Raw genomic sequence first — 22664 nt, forward strand, 5'->3', positions numbered from 1 at the left:
GTAAAAATATGAAATAAAATATCAGATAATTTCCGTGTTCTACAACAAAATTAACAACTAAACAGAAAATCCTCTTTGGCATCAAAATAAATATTCTGCATAAAATATAATACCAACAGCAACATCAGATTTCTTTCCCTCCTGATTTCAGTCTATTTATATACACATTTGAAAAGCCCTTGAGAAAACTGGGATGTTCTGCAATTGTCTTTCCGCTGTTTGAAACTGGTTGTTCAGAGCAGGGCAAGTTTTACTGCTGATAAGTCAACATTTTATTTTTCATTTGTTCACGGGAAGAAATTAGGTCTGCAGAAGCATCACAATTTAATAAAATATGGGAGTGTTTGAACTTCCCATTTTTGTACATCCAGGGTTCGATCTGCAGGGGCGCGGGGGGGGGGAATTTAAAACTGTGTGATGGTGTAATTTGATGGAGGTAGCCATGAAATGCCTGGAGGAATTTAAACACGCAAGAGCTGCAATTTTCAATTACACTTCTACAGCTTTCTGATGCTCTGCTGTCAATTTGCATTGATCTGCCAAGTGTGTGGAGGATGTCCTAAAGGTTTTTCCTTAAATGGGATAACTAAAATGCCACCACAAGTTTTTTTCACCTTTCCAATAAGCAGAAATGTTCCTTCCGTTTCATTTGAGACTCGCACATAAAATCAAGGATGAGCACCGGAGGAGACAGGCAAGAAGAACTAACTAGAGAACAAGACAGGTTACATTATGGATAACAGAAAAGCAAAAAGCAATGTGATTTTTGAACCTGACTCTCCAACTGTACACTTGTGCGGCTTCACCTGAGAATTACGACTGGCCTTTTCTAAGGTTCAAGATGGCTGTCACAGAAGCCCACATTTAATCCTATGGAAAGTTTGATTCCATCGTAAGAATTCTTATAAACAAAGTTACTCAAGACATAGAGCCAAACTACATGATCAGCAAACCTATGTTATGTATCAGTTACTGAGTGGTACCACTTCAGACGCATAGTTAGGGAGGCATGCTTATAAGCTTCCTATAGAAAGAATGAGAAAAGGTGTGGCTTTTCAGATATTATGGGGCTAAGACTCCCATCATCTCTGGGTATGCTGGCTGGGGCTGATGAGAATGGGAGTCTAACATCACCTAGAGGGCCACAGGTTCTCCTTCCCTGCCATAGGGAGCCTCCAAACATGTCTTCATTCCTATGCAGTCTGAATTGGTACCACTCAGTGATTGATGCATCATGTAGATCTGCTGATCATGTAGTCTGGCTCTATGTCTTGAATCAGGTCATACAGCCTGGGCAAAAGTTTATAAGCCAACCTTTACACTTCCCAATATAATGGGAAGCAAAGCAATGGTGGCTTCTTCCACCATTTCTTTTCCAGTCCCCCCCCCTCCTTGCAGCTGAGGCTCCCTTTGCCCTGCCTGATACAGGACACACCTGGTGTTCTGCTGCTCATGGCAGGTGAAAAGGTTGAGGAAAGGGGTAGGTGGAAAAAATGCTCTTCGCCCATCCTTTGCAGCACTGAGCGACTTACAAGCATATGCATTTTCTCTTGTTTAAAACCTGGCAATCTTAATCCCTCCCCACATTTAAAAGAAGTCATAATTCCCTGCAGCCGCAAAACTAGCATGTTGCTGCTTGCTTTCTCCTTGGCATGATAGATTCAAATTAAATATGTAGAGATTCATTGTTATTTACATTAGATTCCATCATGCTCCACAACTCAACTTTCAATCCTATTTGGTACAGTCCAGTAACAGGTACCTCATGGCAGGATGCTGATCTGATCTTTTCACTCTTAGCCAATGATTCATTAACAAACTGATCTTCCATTTCAGTGGAAGTTTTCCATCAGCCCGGAGCTGATCAAAATTTCGGTTAATGCTTCTTTTGACTGAGGAAGCCTTGATATTCAAAATGCAAAGAAGAGTCCTGTCGTCCCTTTCAATCAGCACATGAAAAATGGATAGAGCTAACCAGACTTTCGTCACAACATCTTTCAGAAAATCTTCTCGTGGACATTTCTCATGTGCTGGAGTTATTAAGGTGCCTTCAGTAAGGCATACAAAGGAACCCCAATAAAGACGCAGGTTGCACTTTATGGTTACAAGATGCAAAGCAACAGCAGAACCTTAGCAGAGGGGAGAGAACTAGCACAGTTTTCATGCAGGAGCAAAAGCTTCATGTACCAGGAGATCTCAGTAATGAAGCACATTCCTTTTCGTTTAAACATACTTTTTTCTAACAACTTTAGAATGTTAATATATGTTCAATATTCTTAAGGACAAGAGTGTTAATGACAAGGCTTAAGAGACTGAATTCAAGACTTTTGCCTCTCATTCACTTACTGTACCTATGAGCATTCCCAAGCTAATAAATCCTTAAATACTGTAAAAGTGATACATGATTTTAGTGTCAGAATTATCATCTGCCCTAGAGAAGCTGGCAGTGAGGCTATATAGATTATGGCTAGCTGGTCTGATACAACTTTTGAAAAATGGCTTCATATGAGCAAAGGGCTAAAAGACATGACTTTTAACCAGTGCTTGTTTAGGGGTACTCTCATTTTCCTACTCATATTGAAATACTGCCCCTCAATAAGGCCAAACTTAGATTCACAAAATGTTTAGGGGTACGCATACCCCTGCGGAGCCCCAGAGAAAAGCACTGCTTTTAACTCTCCCTCCGTCTCTTTGGAAAATTAGAGGGCAAGAATAAAACTCTGATGATGAAAAAATAAGTGGCCTAAATTGGAACATTTTAGGTGCTGCAGAGCATAAAACCTCTTGTCTAACTTTGCCACAGCCTGTTTGCAGGCTGTGAAATCAGGAGGCAAGTACATTCCCGCCAAGTGTCCCGATTTTCCAGGAATGGTCCCAGAATTACAAAAAGCCACCCCGGCTTCTGATCTAATTACAGAATGCCCTTATTTCCCCCGCTGGTTCTGCCACTGCTGAGCTTGGGGAGGAGGATGCGCTGGTGATTGTCCCGAGCGACAGCAGCGACGGCAGCAGCAGAGAGGGAGCCTCCTGTTGCCTCTCTGTGGCTGCTGCCGCCAGCCTCCTCCCTCGGGCAGCTTGTAGCAGCTGCTAAAAAGCGGGTGAGGAGAAAGAGAGGCTGCCACCACAGAGGCCCAACCCTGGGCGGTATGCCGGCTCCGAGGGGTAGGCAGAGGGCAGGGTTGCCCTGGGCGGGAAGAAAAGGGAAGCGGAGCAGAGCTCAAGCAGTCTTGATTATTATTATTTTTAAAAATGATCCTTTGTGCATCCGTGTCTGATCTTGCCCCTCTCTAACAATTATTTATTGGTGTATGTTTTTCTTTTGGTAAAATAAAATTGGGATGAAGGGGTTCTCTCAGGATGGTGGAGGGCGTGTGTGCTGTGTCCCATCGGTCTTGTGGTGGAGTCACTGGCCCTCCTTCTGATAGGAAATGCTCTGCAGTGAAGGGGGGGGGAGGAAATTGGCAGGGTCGAGGAGGCTCAGTTGGTGGGGAGTGAGAAATGTTCCTATTTTCATCTGAGGAATATTCGAGGGTATGCACTCTCAGCTACTGGGTGCTTTCTTTCTTATTTGTGCTCTATACTTTTATGTATACCCATAGTAAGAGCTGCCCTCACTCTGATTTGGCGTCATTTCCCTAAATGGCCTTCATAAAAATGAGACCTATAAGCACCTGGTAGTTCAATTACCACAAGCAACAGGATCATGACGCATGCAGCATCAACAACAACGAAAATGAGGCGGGGTGTCGTTTCATGAAAAATTCACGAGTCCCTGAGCCTCCATACTTAAACCCAAAACAATTCTGAAATGAACTTTCACCTCAGCTCTAGTTTTAATATGTGGCCCGGGTTAAAACAATCTTTTCTTTCTCGAGGTATACACAAAGGTAGGCAAATCTGTTTTGGAAAGGTGGAGACTTTCAAAGATGGTGTTTGGTGTGACATGGGTACCTGTTGTTCAAAGTGTGGGGAGGGGGAATCAAAAAGTGGCTGACACTGTAAATGTTATTTAATAGTAAAAACCAAATATGCAAGGGCCAATCACATGCTGTCTTGCTTATCCTTAAAAGTGTGCTCCTATTTTGTTTTCAAAAACAGAAGCTTTCGTGACATTGAGGGAGAGAGGGAGAGACTTTCAACCTAGCTTGCGATGGAGGTATTCATTATCACTGACATCTCTAATTTAGGAGAATTCATTTGCTATTTTCCAGTGCCTTATTTTATTTCTGTTCTTTGGACCAGCTTTTCATCTGATGTTGCCTGTTTGGAATTCTTTCTTTTTTAAGCAGCAAAATTAACTGTTTTGTTCCTCTGTTTTGTACCTTTTATGATGCATTGTTAAGATTGCAAGCCATGAAATTGCCCCATCTTCACCGTAGTGAGATGCTATCATCATTGCCCATGCATCTTAGCTGCAAAACAAATATAACATTATGAGGATGTGGACTAAAATAATACACACTCAGAGCATATGAAATCTGCATCCTTTCTAATTAGTTCTGTTATAATTGATACCACATGAATGCATAATGACAAAATATTTACTGTGTGTGAGATACTCATCAACTGTTCAGAGAGCTTTCTCCAGATTTAAGAAAAACCTTTAACAAGTTTATATATATATTGTTCTGTGTGTGCTTTTATTGTATTATAAATAAGCAGAGCATACTTGACAAAAACGGTAGCATTCAGAAGTACATTACAATTATGCTCAATATAGTTAATTCAAATAGACCAGACTGGATAGAAATAAAACATTTTCCCTTTAATCTTTTTGGCTGAATTTCATATCTCGGTGGCAGCCCATATTCTATGCCTGTTAAGGGTCGATTGCACTTTAATCATCTTGAACATGTTCTTTTAAGGCTGTAGTCAGATGGGAGTTCAACTACCTATGCCAGGATCAGTTTACTCATAAATTAACCTAAACAATGAGATATAATTATTAGACTATTTAAAAATCTATAGAGCTGTCACACAGCAGGACCCCACAAGAGGATACTTAGGAGGCTCAGAGTCCATAAATATCTCTTTATTTCTTAAAAAGAAGCAATTGGCTGATTTTGAACTGACGGAAGCGACAGAAAATCAACCAGCTAATGATTGCAAAGGGATATTGTCACTTAAACAGTAACCAATTTTCAATGCTACAATTATAAATAGTAAAACAATAAAACTCAGCAGGGGAAATGTGAGTGAGAATGGCTTTCAAAACTGTAGAATACAGCAGCATGATCTTGAAACTAGGGCTGCATATATGAAACCCTAGGCTGGATCTACAGAAAAGACAAGGTAATAACACATTATGAACACAAAAGTTGGATGTCTTGTGCCCATGTGCGTGCGTTCGTGTGTGCGTGCGTATCTCTATCTCATATATCTGTAAAGGGGTTAATGAACTAAGTCTTAGTACATTTTGCGATGTCTGGGGCTTCAAATGAAGTAGAGCCAGCCTTAGCGAGATACACAGTTTCTTTTCTGTTTTTTTGCCGTATTAATCTCTGATTTAGTTTTAATAGAATCTGTTGAGTCTAATGCAATAAATCATGTGCTTGCACTGTGAGCCTGCGGCATAAAACTAGGTGAGATGTGAAGTTCCTCGATTGCCTCAGTGTGTGCTGTTAACGCTGAAACCTGCAAGTGTGAAATTAGGGGCTATCGCTGAGGACCAAGCCAGACATAACGGTAGCAGGTATCTGCTTCTTTTCACATAGAATCATAGAATTGTAGAGTTGGAAGGGAGCCCTGGGGTGATCCAGTCCAACCCGCTGCAATGCAGGAATCTCAACAAAAACATCCATGACAGATGGCCATCCAACCTCTGCTTAGAAAACTCCAGTGGAGGAGAATCCACAACCTCCTGAGGGAGTCGAACAGTTCTCACCATTGGAAAGTTCTTCCTGAAGTTTAGTCGGAATCTCCTTTCTTGTAACTTGAAGCCATTGGTTTAAGTCCTACCCTCCAGAGCAGGGGGAAAAAAACAAGCTTGCACCATCTTCCATGTGACAGCCCTTAAGACAAGATGGCTATCTATTACTTCCCTTGATAGGGATACTATACTTCTGTTGACGCAGTCAAGAATGGCATTAGCTTCTTCTTTTTTCTGCTACATGAAACTATTGACTCATGTTAGTCTTTCTGCACTCCATTTTATCCTCACAACATGCATGTTGGGCTGAGAGATATTTCTGATGGGCACAAGTTCACCTGGCATTGTTCATGGCAAAGTGGTGACTGTTCAAGTCTTCCTGGTCCTAGTCTAACTCTCTAATCACAACGCAATGCAGACTATTCTTAGGCCACATTTGCATGATACTTTTAATGCGGAATCACACCACTTTGAACATTCATAGCTCCTGCCAAAAAATTCTGGGAGCTGAGAGGAGTTAGGAGATTCCTATTCCTCTCCCACAATTAGCTGAGTACAGTAGTTTAAAATTCAATCCCCCTTCGCTGGGAATTGTAGCTCCGGGGGCTATTTAAAGTGGTCATATTGCTTTAAATGTACTGGGTAATGTGGCCTTAGCCTTCCTATTGGTGCTCTCAATATGGGAAAAAGCAGGATCCTCCTTTGGTAAGCAACTCCTGGGAAGCAAGCATTGCAGCTCTGTCCCACTTCCAGCCCTGATGAGCAAGCTTTAGATGTGGAATGAGATCACAGCAGTAAACCGAACCACTCATGATTTCGTTACTTTTGCATGGCTTTTGTAGGCAGCAGCAAGCTAAAGCAAGACATCTCATCTTCCAGAAATAGGTAAGGGAAAGGCTCTTGGAGGAACTCCTAGTGCTGCTGAAGGCTAATTGCTGTTTGGATTGTGAAGTAATACCGTAGGTAGGTAAAATTTGTCACGGCTAAAAATTGGCTGCTGTTTCTTTAATGCTAAAAGAACTAAGTCAGCATGAGTCAGCGGCCTATAATGACTCATGCAACCTCTCACCTAATTGTACCTGTATATATAGAGTGGTCAATGTTGGTGGTGTTGGTGGGTTGGAAAAAAGAAAGAAAGAAAGAAAGAAAGAAAGAAAGAAAGAAAGAAAGAAAGAAAGAAAGAAAGAAAGAAAGCTAGTAGTGTTTGATGTGTGTGTACAGTTGATCATTTTGCTGATAAAGACTTTTAAGAATAAAAGCAGAAAATACTCTGCAAGGACAATCTTCTCATGGAGTCTTTTATGCCGACAAGAGTTCGAGGACCAGGCTGAGGAGACAAAGGAAGTCAGGACCTTTCCTTTTTTTCAAAACACTGACAAAATTACTGCTTTTCTGTTGTACTATTGTTTTGTGAAATGCTGATAGAAGGGAGGTGGCTTACCTGGGGGGGGGGGTTACCAATGGGGAATGGTGGCAGGAGTGGTAGTGTCAGGGATTGGCTGGATGAGGAGGAGGGGTGGGAGCCTCCCACCCAGGAACCCCTCAGGGAGGACAAGGAAGATGAGGACTTAGACCCTGGGTCCTGGTGGTGGGGCAATGGGGGGAGGCTAGGAAAGGGATGAGCTGGGAGGTGCTGGAAGCAGAAGGTTGGTGCGATCAAGGGGGGGGGTCAAAGAAGAAGGCCCTTCCAGGACAGGACTGGTGGCTGAGCTGGAAGTAATTAGTGGGTACTCCTGCTATCATGCAGCAGGACAGTCTCAGTCCTTGCTGGCTCTCCTCCACTCACACCCCGCTCTAGGAGAGTCCTACATGGGCCAGACAGACCCAGAGGAAGAGCTCACCCCACATCACATTCTCTGTCTGTTGGGGAAGGCTCCAGAGTGAGAGGCTAGAGAGGAAAGGTGAAGCCGGAGCTCAGTTTCCAGCAACATCTCAAGCTGAAGGAGTCAAGCCTGGAAGACCTCACTGTGTTACTTTCTGTGAATAAAAGTAAATTGCATTTCAAGCTTCCAGCCTTTCCCTGACCTGTGAGGGGCCGGCACTTTCTTGTCAGCCCTCATGACAGGTAGGCAGCTATAAAAGCACCAAACAGCTGGGCCTAGGAGCCAACTTGCACTGAAATTTTCCCACAGTGCTCTGCACATAGTATTTTTCCCAGGGCAGTGTAGGAGAAGCGGACACGGAGCAATGGATTCAAACTACAAGAAAGAAGATTCCACCTAAACATTAGGAAGAACTTCCTGACAGTAAGAGCTGTTCGGCAGTGGAATATGCTACCTAGGAGTGTGGTGGAGTCTCCTTCTTTGGAGGTCTTTAAGCAAAGGCTTGACAGGCATATGTCAAGAATGCTTTGATGGTGTTTCCTGCTTGGCAGGGGGTTGGACTGGATGGCCCTTGTGGTCTCTTCCAACTCTATGATTCTATGATTCTAGGAAATGGCAGCTCCCTAACTTGGCCTCTTTTAAAGCGGGGAGTGGCAGTACTGATTATAGATAGATGGAAGTATATGCACACACACTATGAGGTATTTAAGAAAATTTATGAAGTCATAATCATGATGATTAAGGAAATAACAGTCTGTCAACCAATCCTTTTATAGTTTTATTGAAATTTATGAAAAAGATTGTGACAGAACATCAAAGAATTAGCACTTAATTTAATTATTGCTAGGAGGAGAACTGTTACCAAATATGGAAGAAGAAAGATGGAAGTCTGAACAACTGCAGAAAGGATGAATTAAAAAAATCTAAAACATGACCTCACCCCCAACTTATGCTCACTAAGTGGGGGTAGGATCATTCCATGCGGAGGCAAGGCCCAAAGATATGCCAGTGTAGTGGATTCATACTAGCATGTTGCCACTTGCGCATGTGCCAAAAGAGGTAGAGCTGGGAGTATAGAGGAAGGAGGAGCAGGTCTCTTCTGCATGCTCAAGAGTTTGGTGTAATTTTTTTTTCTTCAGAAGAGATGGCTTAGGTAAAAACACTCCCATTATCAATGAAGAGCCACAGATGATTGACCCCACTTCTTCCCACACAGCCCAACTGCCAAAACAGAGGATAGGATCCTGTTGAAGGATACTTCCAGACTGTTACTATTCTTGGATGGAAGTCAATCATATACCAGAAATTTCAGGTTACACGGTTAAATTTCACTTGGGCATTCTTGCACAACCAACTCACTCCCACCAAATTAGATGTTTTTGTGATAATAGGAAGCAATGGGAAAATGCACTAGAAAGTGTGGGATGGCATTTGGTGTGGCATCATCTAATCTCTCCACAAGCAAATCAGGATGAATGATCCATAAACAGCCAGCATTGTCTTACCTCCCAGAACATTTTGTGCAAACAAAGCACGATGAATGCTCAATGGCCAGACTGATTGGAAGCAACCTAAGTCTACAGCCAATATCGGCACCCCACCAGCAGTAAATATATCCAAGGCAGGGAATACACTTCTCATATGGGAGGCCATGAAGCAGAATACAGTTTCACTTTGTGCCTAGAGTAAAGCACACACACCCGGGAACTTTGTGGTGTGTAATCTGGTGACAGGGTTCTTTGTACAAAGAGAGTTCTTTACACAACCACTAAACAGCCAGTGCCAATAACATATTACAAACTCCCGCCTTCTCAAAACACTTTACAGGTACTCTGCTTCAGACCTCCACAACAAAGCACCCAGCAGGAATCTCCACTCTAATCCTACGAATGCAGAGTCAAGGACAAAGCTGTCTATCACACAGTGTTCAAAGTCACAGGGGTGCTGCATGAACAAAATGGTTGGCAGTCCCAGTCCTTTGAAATGCTGTCAGGACTTCATAACTGATGCTGTTGAACAAAGGCACTTTGAGCTATGACTCTGTTCTCGTAACAGTAAGCAGAGTGAGCAGATCCCCGGGACCCATTTGTTACTCATCTCAGCTGCTTTCATGATGGGATGGCCAATAGAAGGAGAGCCTAGTGCCAAGAGTCTGCATAGGGTGGGTTCTGACAGCTCACGGCTCACCCTGGTTACTCTGGTGTGATAAGCCAAACAACGGGAAAGCAACAGGCATCCTGAAGCATGTGTGAGTCAGGCAGCCAGAAAAGTGCAAATGGGGAACTGAAGGAAATTTTGGTGGATCTGCAGTCTGATAAAGGCTTTCTAAAGGGGCAGGAGGAAAGCCAATGTTGCCCAAGAGGCAGACAACGCAAAGTGGACTAAGATTTGTAATCTTGATTATACCTTGAACTAAAAGTATGCAAAGGATTTGCAATCGTGATTATACCTTGAACTAAACGTATGCACCTTTAATTTCTGGATAAGTGTTTCATTAAATTAGATTTGAACTTTGAATCCCTTGAGTCTTGCAGAAAGCACTTCCTCTTTCAGGGTGATTTCCCCAGTATGATGAGGTCATCCCCAGCAAGGTTAGTAGCCACTGATAGCTTTATCCTCCATGAATTTGTCTGATCCTCTTTTAAAGCCATCCAGTTTGGTGACTGTCAGCGCCTCTTGTTGGAATGAATTCCATGGGTTAGCTATGCAATTAGGTCAGTGGTGGACCCAATGCTATAACACAATAGCCATGTGGTTGGCTTGCCCTCCTTCCCCTGGTAGTAGAAAACACTTTTCTTCTTTCTCTCTTCCATTTTCGCAGCCGAGTTGCTGAATCTCAGAATGGCTTAAGAAATGGCACCGTCTCTTGTGACATTATATATAAGATCATTAGTTATAGCTGTCTAACTTGCACAAGGAGATCTCCCTTGGGACTTATGTGATGATCAAAGACTTGGTGAACAATCTGACAAGTAAAGGCACATGAGCATTTTAACTGCAGCTTACAAGTCCCCAAAGCTCACTGGCTTCCTCTGTGCATAGTATCTTGTCCAGAAATGGGTGTATAGAAATGCTCTGAACACAGGAGGGAGGGATGTAGGTTTGTTTACTTTTAGCTGACCTTCTAAAGTCAGAAAAAGAGGTCTTGGAGAAGACTTCCACAATGCAAGAACTTCCTTCTCATAGCCACTGGTTAAAATACTCTAAGTTAGATAATGACAAAAATTTACCGCCAGCATACAAATCAATATGGCTAACCTGACCCAAAACACCCACCCACCCCACTCACACATGAAAACAAGACCATCATAGCCAATCACAAATACACAACCACACCCTTGGCCAACCCCAATCTCTCTCACCACCAAAAGAACACAAGCAAATAAAGGAGAACCTACACAAACAAAGCTGACATCAAGCCCTACATATATTAAGCAAAACAGAAACATCGTCACCTAATCCCACCCCCATCCACCCTCCCACCCTCTATCTACCTCATTTTCCCTCTTTCTTCTTAGTGTCTTAACAAATGAAACTGATTTGTAATACACCTTTGTAATTCAAGAAATCTTTAATAAAAATCTTTTTTAAAAAAATACTCTAAGTTCAAGGTATTCACATTCCACACTACTGAAAAAAATGGTAGTGTCTCAGCAAGGATGACCTTGTTGGTGCTCACAGAAGACTAATGCAATGACTCAAGAACACAGAGGTCCAGAGGGTTGCAGCTGTTTTACACTAAGTGGAGAGCCAATGGTGTGTAGTGGTCCGAGTGCTGGAACAAGACTTGGGAGACGAGAGTTCAAATCCCCATTCAGCTTTTTCTCCCAGCCTAACCTACCTCACAAGGTTACTGTGACAATAAAATGTGGAAAGCCATATACACCAACTTGAGCTCCTTGGAGAAATGGTGGGATGTAAATAAGTAAAAACATTTGGATCACCACCACTTCAAACAGCAATTTTCAACCACGCCCAATACTGACTCAAGTTCCATGGCATCAATTCACCGGGGTGGTGGGTGTATCCAATGACTATTTTGCTCTCTCTCTCTCTCTCTCTCTCTCTCTCTCTCTCTCTCTCTCTCTCTCTCTCTCTCTCTCTCTCTCTCATATTACATGATACCGGTTACATAAAGGTAAAGGTAAAGGGACCCCTGACCATTAGGTCCAGTCGTGACCGACTCTGGGGTTGCACGCTCATCTCGCATTATTGGCCGAGGGAGCCGGCGTATAGCTTCCAGGTCATGTGGCCAGCATGACAAAGCCACTTCTGGCAAACCAGAGCAGCACACGGAAACGCCGTTTACCTTCCCGCTATAGCGGTTCCTATTTATCTACTTGCATTTTGATGTGCTTTCGAACTGCTAGGTTGGCAGGAGCTGGGACCGAGCAACGGGAGCTCACCCCGTCACAGGGATTCGAACCGCTGACCTTCTGATCAGCAAGCCCTAGGCTCAGTGGTTTAACCACAGCGCCACCTGGGTCCCTCTGGGATAGTTACATAGCAGCCATCAGATATGTAATGTGCCCTGCTGAGGATAGTTCCAATCTGGCATTGTTCTACAAGGACCATCGGATATAATTATACTATCGATTTCCATGGTCGTTTTCAAACTTAAAATAATATGCAAGTATCCACGTGGTAGAGAAAAGCTTGCATAATGCAATAACGCAACGCACTCCCCCCCCACCTCAGCATTGTGTGCCATAAGGAATTAATTCTGCGAGCCCCCTTCAGAGCATTGTCTTCAATATGTATTTTTCATATTTAATTTATCGTTGCTTTACTAGTTCACTAGGAGAGAGAGAGAGAGAGAGAGAGAGAGAGAGAGAGAGAGAGAGAGAGAGAGAGAGAGAGAGCTGCTGCTGCTTTTCAAATTCATTATCCCAGTTGCCTCACAATTTCCCAAATGAAATGATGGTGTGATAGTGTTTCATCATGCTCCCATTTTCTTGGTAATAGTTTTCTCCAAGGAAATGGATGGCTTTTGAATTTATGTTGGTAATGAAGGCACCATTTGCTTACAAACATTTAAGTAAAGCTTTCTTGCTTTCTTTTAGGAGCAAGACCCCCTACCGTACAAGTTACGGTAACTTGTACTTTCAAGGTCACTTAAAAGGGTGGAAGTGCTCTGGACTGTGTGATATGCTGAATGGAACGGTTTGATTCATATGCACTGCTACCTCATTTTTGAAAGGAAGCATACATTTTATTTTTGGTAATCAGAGTAAGCTGTGTGAGGAATGATTTTTACCCAGCCCACTAGGTTTAACAAAGTGCTGCCATCTCCCTCTCTTCTCCATTTCTCTCAATCTCTCTCAACTTGAAAATGTTTTGTGCCCTTGCCTACATATGGCATTGCTTGTTTTAATTTTTAAAGTACCATTCAGGAGAGACATTTGTCTGAAGCCTTTTTTTATTTTTTTCCCATAACAGCACTTGAACAGGATAAAGTGCATCCACCATCAATCCTATTAAAATGCTTGCAGACTGTTCTGTGCCCCATTGCTAAAATATGTAGCAAATGGGTTTGCACCTTCACCCTCCACCGCTGCAAGCGGGGTGGATAGGCTGCCAGACATCCTTGGTACTTACTTTCAGGGAAAGCCGCCTCCGTCTGCTCTTTTGCTCCTTTCTTGGAAAACATAGGCAATTCAGGCTTTCTTTTTGTGTGCATTTGACTTGTTATAAGCAATAACGTCTTTGTAATCTTTTAAATTACAAAGGTGACCCAGGTGGGGACCCAGGTGGCACTGTGGGTTAAACCACTGAGCCTAGGGCTTGCTGATCAGAAGGTCAGTGCTTCGAATCCCTGTGATGGGGTGAGCTCCCGTTGCTTGGTCCCAGCTCCTGCCAACCTAGCAGTTCGAAAGCACGTCAAAATGCAAGTAGATAAATAGGAACCGCTACAGCGGGAAGGTAAACAGCGTTTCCATGTGCTGCTCTGGTTTGCCAGAAGTAGCTTTGTCATGCTGGCCACATGACCTGGAAGCTGTACGCCGGCTCCCTCGGCCAATAATGCGAGATGAGCACGCAACCCCAGAGTCGGTCATGACTGGACCTAATGGTCAGGGGTCCCTTTACCTTTAATCTTTTAAACATTTCTGTATTTCTTTGTATATTACTTTTTGTAATGCACAAAGTGCATTTATTTACATTGCGTTTATATTACACACGTGTGGGTAATACCGGTATATCTAATATAAATACATATTGATATATTAGATATAATATAAATATAATACAAATAATGACTCAAATGAGAAAAATCAACCACACCACACGGGCAACAGCAATGGAATCTGAGCCAAGCAAACATGATCTAACATGACCTGTGGTTGGAATTCTGCTACAACAGTAGCATCCAAGCCGTTTCACACAAATCTATTCTTAGAAGGCCATAATTTTAAAGACCAGGATTTGCTTTTCTCACATGGCTCCCTTCTTCCCTTCCGTTTTTCCTCTTGCCATGTCTTTTAGGTTGGAAACCCGGGGTCATGGACCATCTTGTTTTTTAAATTGATCTGTAAACTCTTGTGGGACGTGGGTGGTGCTGTGGGTTAAACCACAGAGCCTAGGGCTTGCCGATCAGAAGGTCGGCGGTTTGAATCCCCGCGACGGGGTGAGCTCCTGTTGCTCGGTGCCAACTCCTGCCAACCTAGCAGTTCAAAAGCACGTCAAAGTGCAAGTAGATAAATAGGTACCACTCTGTCGGGGAGGTAAATGGGGTTTCCATGAGCAGCTCTGGTTCGCCAGAAGCGGCTTAGTCATGCTGGCCACATGACCGGGAAACTGTACGCTGGCTCCCTTGGCTAATAATGCGAGATGAGCACCACAACCCCAGAGTTGGTCACGACTGGACCTAATGGTCAGGGGTCCCTTTACCTTTAAACTCCTCTTGTAGCATTTGTGGCAGAACAGCAGGGTATTTATTTTACTTTAAATCTATTTCTTCACCACCCTTCACCCAGAGATTCCAGAGCCATGTACAAATGCCTTAAAGAAATAGAATTAAGGGCGAAGTAAATAAAGAAGAAGAAGAAAAGGATAATTGCATTGCATCCCCTTGTCCTAGTGCCAATGATACTGTATGGGGTGGCACTGGAGAAATGTGAAGTTGGCTTTAACTCCCTCAGATGGTTATGGTTCCCTTTATTCTTCAAGCTGACCTTTCTCGTAGGGCAGCTTCTCAGCTAAGGTGTCTGAATGTTGTACAGACTCTTCCACAGCCTTTTCAGCTGGGTTTCTTGTCCATCTTTGACCTGCTCGCTCCATGGTGGCTGCAGCACTGACGCTTCAAACAGTACTGTACATCCTTAGAAATACTGCAGTGAAAGTTCTATTCAGAAAGGCTGCTCTTCGCTGAGAAGGGAGAATGCTGAACTCCCCCGTAGTTGTCTCTCCCCGTGCCCTTTTCACTATGAAAGAGTCCACCTCCTCTATCAAAAGGGGCAAGTTGTTTTAGTCAGCAGTGCCTTAAAAAAAAAAACTTCTACCTGAGCTCTGAAGTCTTCTCTATTCCGCCTGTCTTTGCCCCTAAAAAAACGCTTCTCTTCTTTTAAAATAAAATAAAAATCCTAAACTCGGAAGAGTGACGACCGAATATAGATTCCCACAGGCGTTCGCTAGACTGATATATCAGAGTGATTTGTGTCCTGATTTGAGCAAAGCTGTCACTTTCTGTATGTAATAAAAAATGTGAGTTGTCAGGAATCTATTTGAAAGTTTTGACTCAAGTTACAGACTTTTAAAAAGAAAGTGCTCTGCTGCAGATGAAGGGAAAATACTCTGGCTTTGTTATTGCTGAGGTGGTAAGTCTTGTCTCTTAGGCTGTGCCATTTCAAACTTTGGGCAACTACCATGACGAACTGCTCCTCCATTAAAAGCAATAATGTGCTCATCGTTATTACTGCAGTTACCACTACCATTTTAACCTGGTTGTAAGTCCTGGAAGACCTGCTCGCTGCCTTGCAGGCCTTTCCCGCCTGGTCTGAGAGAACTAGACCCTGGATGACTCCAGCTACAAAAGCTGAGGCTGCTGAACTGAATCTTGGGTTGGGGTTTTGTGGGGTATGTGTGTGTGGCTGTGGCTGTTATTTTTGTGTGTGTGTATCTTTATTTCGTATCTTATTATTTATGTGGAAGTTGCTCAATTTGGTTGGATACTTTTTGATGTTTTGTTTATTGTTTATGACTACTATTGTTATATTTGGAGTTAAGTACTACATAACTACAATTATTGGGTATTATTGGGCTTTCTGTTTTTTTTATATTGTGATTTTATACTGTGAATTGCCCTGAGATCTATGGGTAGAGGGTGGTATATAAATTTAATAAATAGTAATAAAATAAATTCCTGCCAACCTAGCAGTTCGAAAGCACGTCAAAATGCAAGTAGATAAATAGGAACCGCTACAGCGGGAAGGTAAACGGCGTTTCCATGTGCTGCTCTGCTTTGCCAGAAGCGGCTTTGTCATGCTGGCCACATGACCTGGAAGCTATACGTCGGCTCCCTCGGCCAATAATGCGAGATGAGCGCGCAACCCCAGAGTCGGTCACGACTGGACCTAATGGTCAGGGGTCCTTTTACCTTTACCTTTAATAAAATAAATATGTACTTTTAAGATATGTTGTAAACTGCCTTGAACATGGTTTTAACTTTGGAAAGGCAGCATACCAATAAAATGCTTGACTGAGTGAGTGAGTGATTATCCAAGAAAAAGTGTACCTATTTTCCACGGACTATCTGTCTCAAAAGGCACATGGTATTAGTTCAAGATGAGCATCTCAATGCAGAATCATCTGTACATTTAGATTCACACTGGGCTCTGCATTGGCTGTATGCTTAGAAGCCTGCTTCACTGCACAAATCTCTCTTGCCAGAGACTTGGGCAAACCCCGGGGCAATTCAAATAACCACTGAATGCATGGCTAGCTATTCATTTTCTGCCCAAATTGACAGCCCCTTCAAGTGTCCCTATTTTCCAGGGACAGTCCCAGATTTACAGAAGCCATCCCAGTTTCTGATTTGATCCTGGAATGTCCCCGTTTTCCTTAGGACGTCCTTAATTTCAACAGCAGAATAGAGGGCATGGGAGAATGTTCTTATTTACATTGCAGAAATATTGGAGGGTATGAAGTTATGCGACCCCCAAACCAAAGAGATAAGTAACTATACAACCTTTATAAGGCATCTGAAGGCAGCCCTGTATAGGGAAGTTTTTTTAATGTTTACTGTTTTATTTTTATTTTTATATGTTGGAAGCCACCCAGAGTGGCTGGGGCAACCCAGTTAGATGGGCAGGCTATAAATAATCAAATTACTATTGTTATTGAATAGGATGTCCCTATTTTCATGGGAGGAATGTTGGAGGGTGTGGGTCAGGCTGCCTTTTCTGCGACTTGCCCAATATCACCGAGTTAGCACCATGGCAAAGCAGGGATTAGTGAACAGAGGTCTTTTCGGTCTAAGCCAAACAGTTTGTACTGTACTATACTGTACTGCAGTGGCTCTCAGCCTTAATAGACTTTTCAATTTTTCTACAGGAAATGGAAACATCCACCATACCGCTTTCTGGAAAAGCAGAAAAAAAAACATTTCAAGGAGTATGGAATGCTGAGCACAAATAAATGCATTGCTTATAGGTTGGCAGTGTGTTTGTCAGATTTCCCAGCAAACCAAGATTGTTAAGGTACTCTCAGCAAATCAGTATTCCAATACGGTCAGCTTTGATTTACTAGCAAAACAAAGCAATATGCCAAGGCGCCAGCCCTACCGGATAAATCACAGCAATATTTGTCCACAATAAGCAGAACAGTTCCTGTTGCAGCACAAAGAACGGTTTAACCATGAGATATTTTATGAGGCTGTCAGGCAAACAAACTGGTACATGGAATCTGTTAGATATTTATATCTTCAGTTGTTGACAATGTGTCTGTCTTAGTTACCCCTATCTTCTGTAGCTGTGCCTATGATAAATAGCAGATTAGTACATGTGTGAGAATGTTTTAGGCTCCATTTATATGCTATAGACATGACAAATCAGCAGTTTATTCCATGTTTCTATTTTGGCTAGAGAGCTGGAATTAGGGGAGGGGGTGGGGACTGGGCAAGCAATTCTACAAGGAGTCGAACCTAAGCAAGATGAAGAGAGTTTAATTCCTCTGACCATGAAATACACAAAGCTGAATCTCATGCAGCATTTGATTCCCATTATATGAAATCGAATGCAAATTGCACTCTGCTTTTGTTTTATTCAGCTGTAATGAAACAATAATACCGTATTTAGTCGAGTCTAATGTGCCATCAAATCTAATGTACCCCTCCATTTTTAAAACCTTGAAACCAAAGAAAGTATTTGCTGGTGAATGTATATGTGCCATCGAATCTAATGCGCACCTTAATTTTTGCAATGTAATTTGGCCAAAAAAGGTGAGCATTAGAAAGTAAATACAGTATTAATTAAAAATAGATTCGTAAAAATAAAATATTTGAAATACTAGCAGTATTTCATACCCAATGTTCCTCAGGAATTCTAAAAAACAAACTAAAAACAATTCCATTTTAAAAGCTTCAGTCTGCCAGTCTTGATTCAAAATGGCATCCAATTGTATACAAACATAGATGAAAATCTGATTTTTGATATTAGAAACTGTCATGAAAAAAATGGTTTAGTATCTTGAGAGTTGTCCAAATGCACAGGGAACAGACAATTTTTCAAAATATATAGCAGTTTCCATCTTTTTATGATTGGGCATGCCAGTCAGTTAAAGGTTCTTTACCAGGTAAGTTTTCATTTCTTTATCCCTCCAGAATTTCAGGCAAATCATCTCACATTGATTCATAGAAAAAATACTGGTTATTTTTTTCAGATAGCTATCTGACCAACTTTATAATTTCCCTCTAAAATAAATATTTTTATCACCTGTCACAAATATCTATCTCAACAGTGTTATGCCTCAGCTAGCGGTGAGGTTATACATTCATTCCAGAGAAATAGCATTTTTTAAAAAGAGGCTGTACTCGCAGATTATGTAGAACTTGACAACTACAAGGTACACGCAGGCCAAGGGCCCCCAGGGGTCTACATACCACCTACGATGTACATTTACAAATGGTAGGGCCTCTATTCTTTAGCATGGCAACTACATTATCCCAGTGCTAACTGTGGGCAGTAAAACTGCAGCTGCGTAACATAAGCATCATCCTGGATCTTCAGCAAGATTGATGTTCAACCTCATAACCTAAGACTGGATAGGTGTAAATGGATGCCCATTCCCTATAATTCACAAGCACATCCTAGATACAAGTGTGAGGTGTATGATTAGGTGTGAAGTCCATTTTTAGATGAACCTAAAATGTTTCATCTAAAACCTAGATAAACCTCCTTCTGATCTGAAGATTTTGCTCTGTCCCAACTAGACTCTCCTGGAAAACCCTCCAAGTGTCCCTATCTTCCAGGGACAGTCCCAGATTTACAGAAGCCATCTTGGTTTCTGATTTGATACTAGAATGTCCCACTTTTCCTTAGGATGCCCCTATTTTCATCAGAGAAATGCTGGAGGATATGAAAGGCCAGGGATTGAACCTGGGTCTTCTTGCATGCCAAATATGTGTCCAACCATTTAGCTGCAACCCTTCTCCTACACAACACTTTGTGCAACACTTTACCACCTTGCCTGTAACCAATAACTTGAGAATTATTAGGTAGTTTAAAAAACTGTTTAAAAAAAGTTGATGTTCTGGCAATAGTAATGCAGTGCCAATGCCAGATATGGAACAAGCACTTTAAAGATAACTATTAACAGCCCCCAGTTTGATTAATGGGACTTCCTCTGTTTGGACCTTTATCTGCAGCCGTTTCTGCCTTTCTTTCTCATATCTACTGAAGATTAAATCACGTCTCTTGGGTGCCATACTGGCTTGCATTGATTGTGACATATTATATCCTATCGTTTGTTCTTTATAGTAGGCCTGAATGACGAATGCATCCTTGGTCCCCACACATATTGGCTTGCTCTGTGGAAGATGGACTATTCTGTGAGATGCTGAGGGGATGGTTCGCTGTTAGTCCCTTTAAAATTCAGAAAACAGCAGCACAATAGTGAGTAAGAAGCACATTTGTGCTTCCATTTGTAACCATGAAGACTGTCGGTCATAAACTTGAGCAATTGCTCCGAGGCGCGTCAAAGAGCAGAGTCGTAAAGTTATCCAATGCATTCCTTAAATGAGGGGAAATGAGCAAATGCAAAAAGTTGCTGGGATCTGTTTAAATTGTGTTCAGCTGCAAAAGAAATGTTTCATATGGGCATAATTTTCAGCATAGGAGCACCACGGTTCATTGCACAGCTCAATAATATTCCCACACGGCGTTAAGGCATAGAACAAAGTTCAGCTATGGCAACGATAAGAAAATTGTGGCCCTCCGGATATTGCTGTACTTATTCCTCCTATCAGTCCCAGCAGCACGGTCAGGGGTCAGGAATGATGGAGCTTGCTCCTCCAGATGCTCAGTTCATTCAACATTCATCCTGATTTGCTTGCACAAAGCTTCTGCAGTGGTTTGACTTTAATGAGCATGCACTCCGATTTGTGTACGGGGCAGCTATATGGCAAATCAGGTCCTCCCTAAAAGAGGGCACGTGTTGTGGTGCGACCTGGCAACCAAACCCTGTGATGTGGGTGGGACCATCTGGATAGCCACAACACCCTATTGGTAGGTCCCTCGATGCTGGGAGCAATCTGACCTATGGGGCGCATGCAAAGGACATAGATTTAAGCCCATACAGGGATCCTGAGCTTCCTTTTGGGTCTAGTGCATCAGAAAACACCCGCCCACCTCTCCCTATATTTAGGGCTTGCGCTTGATCTTGGTATGCCATCGTGTGTCGCCGGTTGTTGGGCAGGAATTTCCCCTCTTGGTTGATTGGCTGTTGCCATTTGGGTTTCGCCTGCCGCGTAGCAAATCACCACAACTTGTAAGGTTGCAGAAGGGTCTCGCCATCAGCTATGCGAAGGGTATTCCGGTAAAGGAATCCAGGGATTGGTGGACTGGTGGGGTCCCGCCTTCTGCTGTCCCTGGTGTTCACTCTCGGCTGACCTACGATAGAGCTCTGGGTCAGCACTGCCTGCAAGGGTGCAGGGAGGTAGTCGAACCAGAGCCTATGCAACCACTCACTTGATTGTAATCAATCAAGTTGTGGCCTAAATTCTGCCAAAAACCAAACCAAAATCTGAGTCTTGTGTGAGTTTATTTTGGGGGTGGTTAAAAGGTCCCAACACGCAATTCATCATCCTGATGTGCTGAGTGTTTGCACTTCCTCCCATTCATCATTTGTTCATCCGTGTGAAAAAGTCACCTTACCTCTTTTTTCTTTTCTTTTTAAACTTTCCCCTCCCACAGAGCCATGTGCAGATGTGCAGCAAAGACTTCTGAGGCAGGAAGGCCTCTCTTTAGGCAAAGCTCTTCACAATGGTAGAGAGACCTCTGCTCCTTCCTAACCCCTTCCATATGGTTAATGTACAGTTTAGGATTAGATTGCCTGGTGCAATTCGGCTTTAATGCCCCAGCAGAACAAGAAGCAACAATAGGGAACAGAGGAGCTGAGTTCCGTGCAACATGGGGGGGGGGGCTTGTCATGTGCACGTGACATGACACCTCACGTGTGACACACATGTGTGATGTCACATGCCTTAGGAGGAGACTGCGAGAAGAGGAACTCAGCCACCACAGGGAGGCCCAACAAGGTCCTCCACCACTGCGGGGAGGCCCATTAGGGCCCGCTGCCACAGAAAGACCCGGTGGGGCCTGGCCCCTCATAACTGGGGGGCTCAGACTATCCCCACCTACTTGTGGGGGGGGGGTAAGCTGTCTTCAGACCCACCTATGGTAGGGAAGAACAGTAAACTATTATTTAATGTTTCAGGGGATTTTCCCTGAAAAGGACTTACTTGTTAGTAAACACAACCGATGGATCTCAGCCATGGAGAAGGGGATGGCTGGATAAGATAGCACTTTATTAAGTGCTGTTTGAAGCGTCCATTCCAACTCTACTTTATCTCATGGGAAAGGAAAGCCTCAGCGACAGTAAAGGCAGCTGTTGTGGGAGCAAGCAAAGTTATGGGTTGTTGTTGTTGTTTTGATCGAAGGACAACTCAGTTTTAACCATAATTTTTTCTTCCATACAGATAGTTTAAGTCTATATAATGCCAAACTTGGTGTCCATTAAATTAGAGTGTATAATGCGTAGTGAAATAAATCTAGAGATTCAAGAAGGCATGTATTTTGAGCCACATAAACCTCAACTGGAGCAATATGACATAGACAAATAGGCTGCCTAATAGAACGTTTACTGTTTGATTGGAGGTGAAGTACGATAAAGTGAGCAGAGGAAAGGACTCCATAAGCTTTATCTCCATAACAACTGAGAGGAGAACAATTATTAAAGAGCACAAAGAAACACCTTCACAAACAGGCTTTAACCTTCAAGCAAAGAGGAGTGACATAACAAAATGCTGATAATGTCTAAATAAAAGAATGTAAGAAGCCAAGCAAAGGGGGGTGGGGGATATTCCTAGACATCTATGCCTCTTTCCCGAGATGCTGCCAGCACAGAAATTGTTGCTGTTGTTGTTAATTTTATCACCCAGCCTCCACCAGCAGATCCCAGCAACAATTTAAAATCCAGTATTAAAATCAATTAAAACCAATTACAGCCTCAGGAATTGTGTGGGACCTGGAAACACATATCTCAGGGATCAAAAGCCAGGAGAGAGATGCTTGTGTTCATACGACCCATGGCATTGTAGAATGTAACAATTTTTTGATGCCATGTTGTCTTGGAAATAGTAGATATTCCAGAGTTTTCTTATTTCTGTTTTCCTAGTTTCTCAGTTTAATATGAATACTGACCCGAAAAATTCGCACTCATAGGTTCAACATAATACAACATAATGGCTTGTGAACCGT

This window comes from Zootoca vivipara, chromosome 10, assembly GCF_963506605.1.
Source record: "Zootoca vivipara chromosome 10, rZooViv1.1, whole genome shotgun sequence".
In the NCBI taxonomy this organism is placed as follows: domain Eukaryota; kingdom Metazoa; phylum Chordata; class Lepidosauria; order Squamata; family Lacertidae; genus Zootoca; species Zootoca vivipara.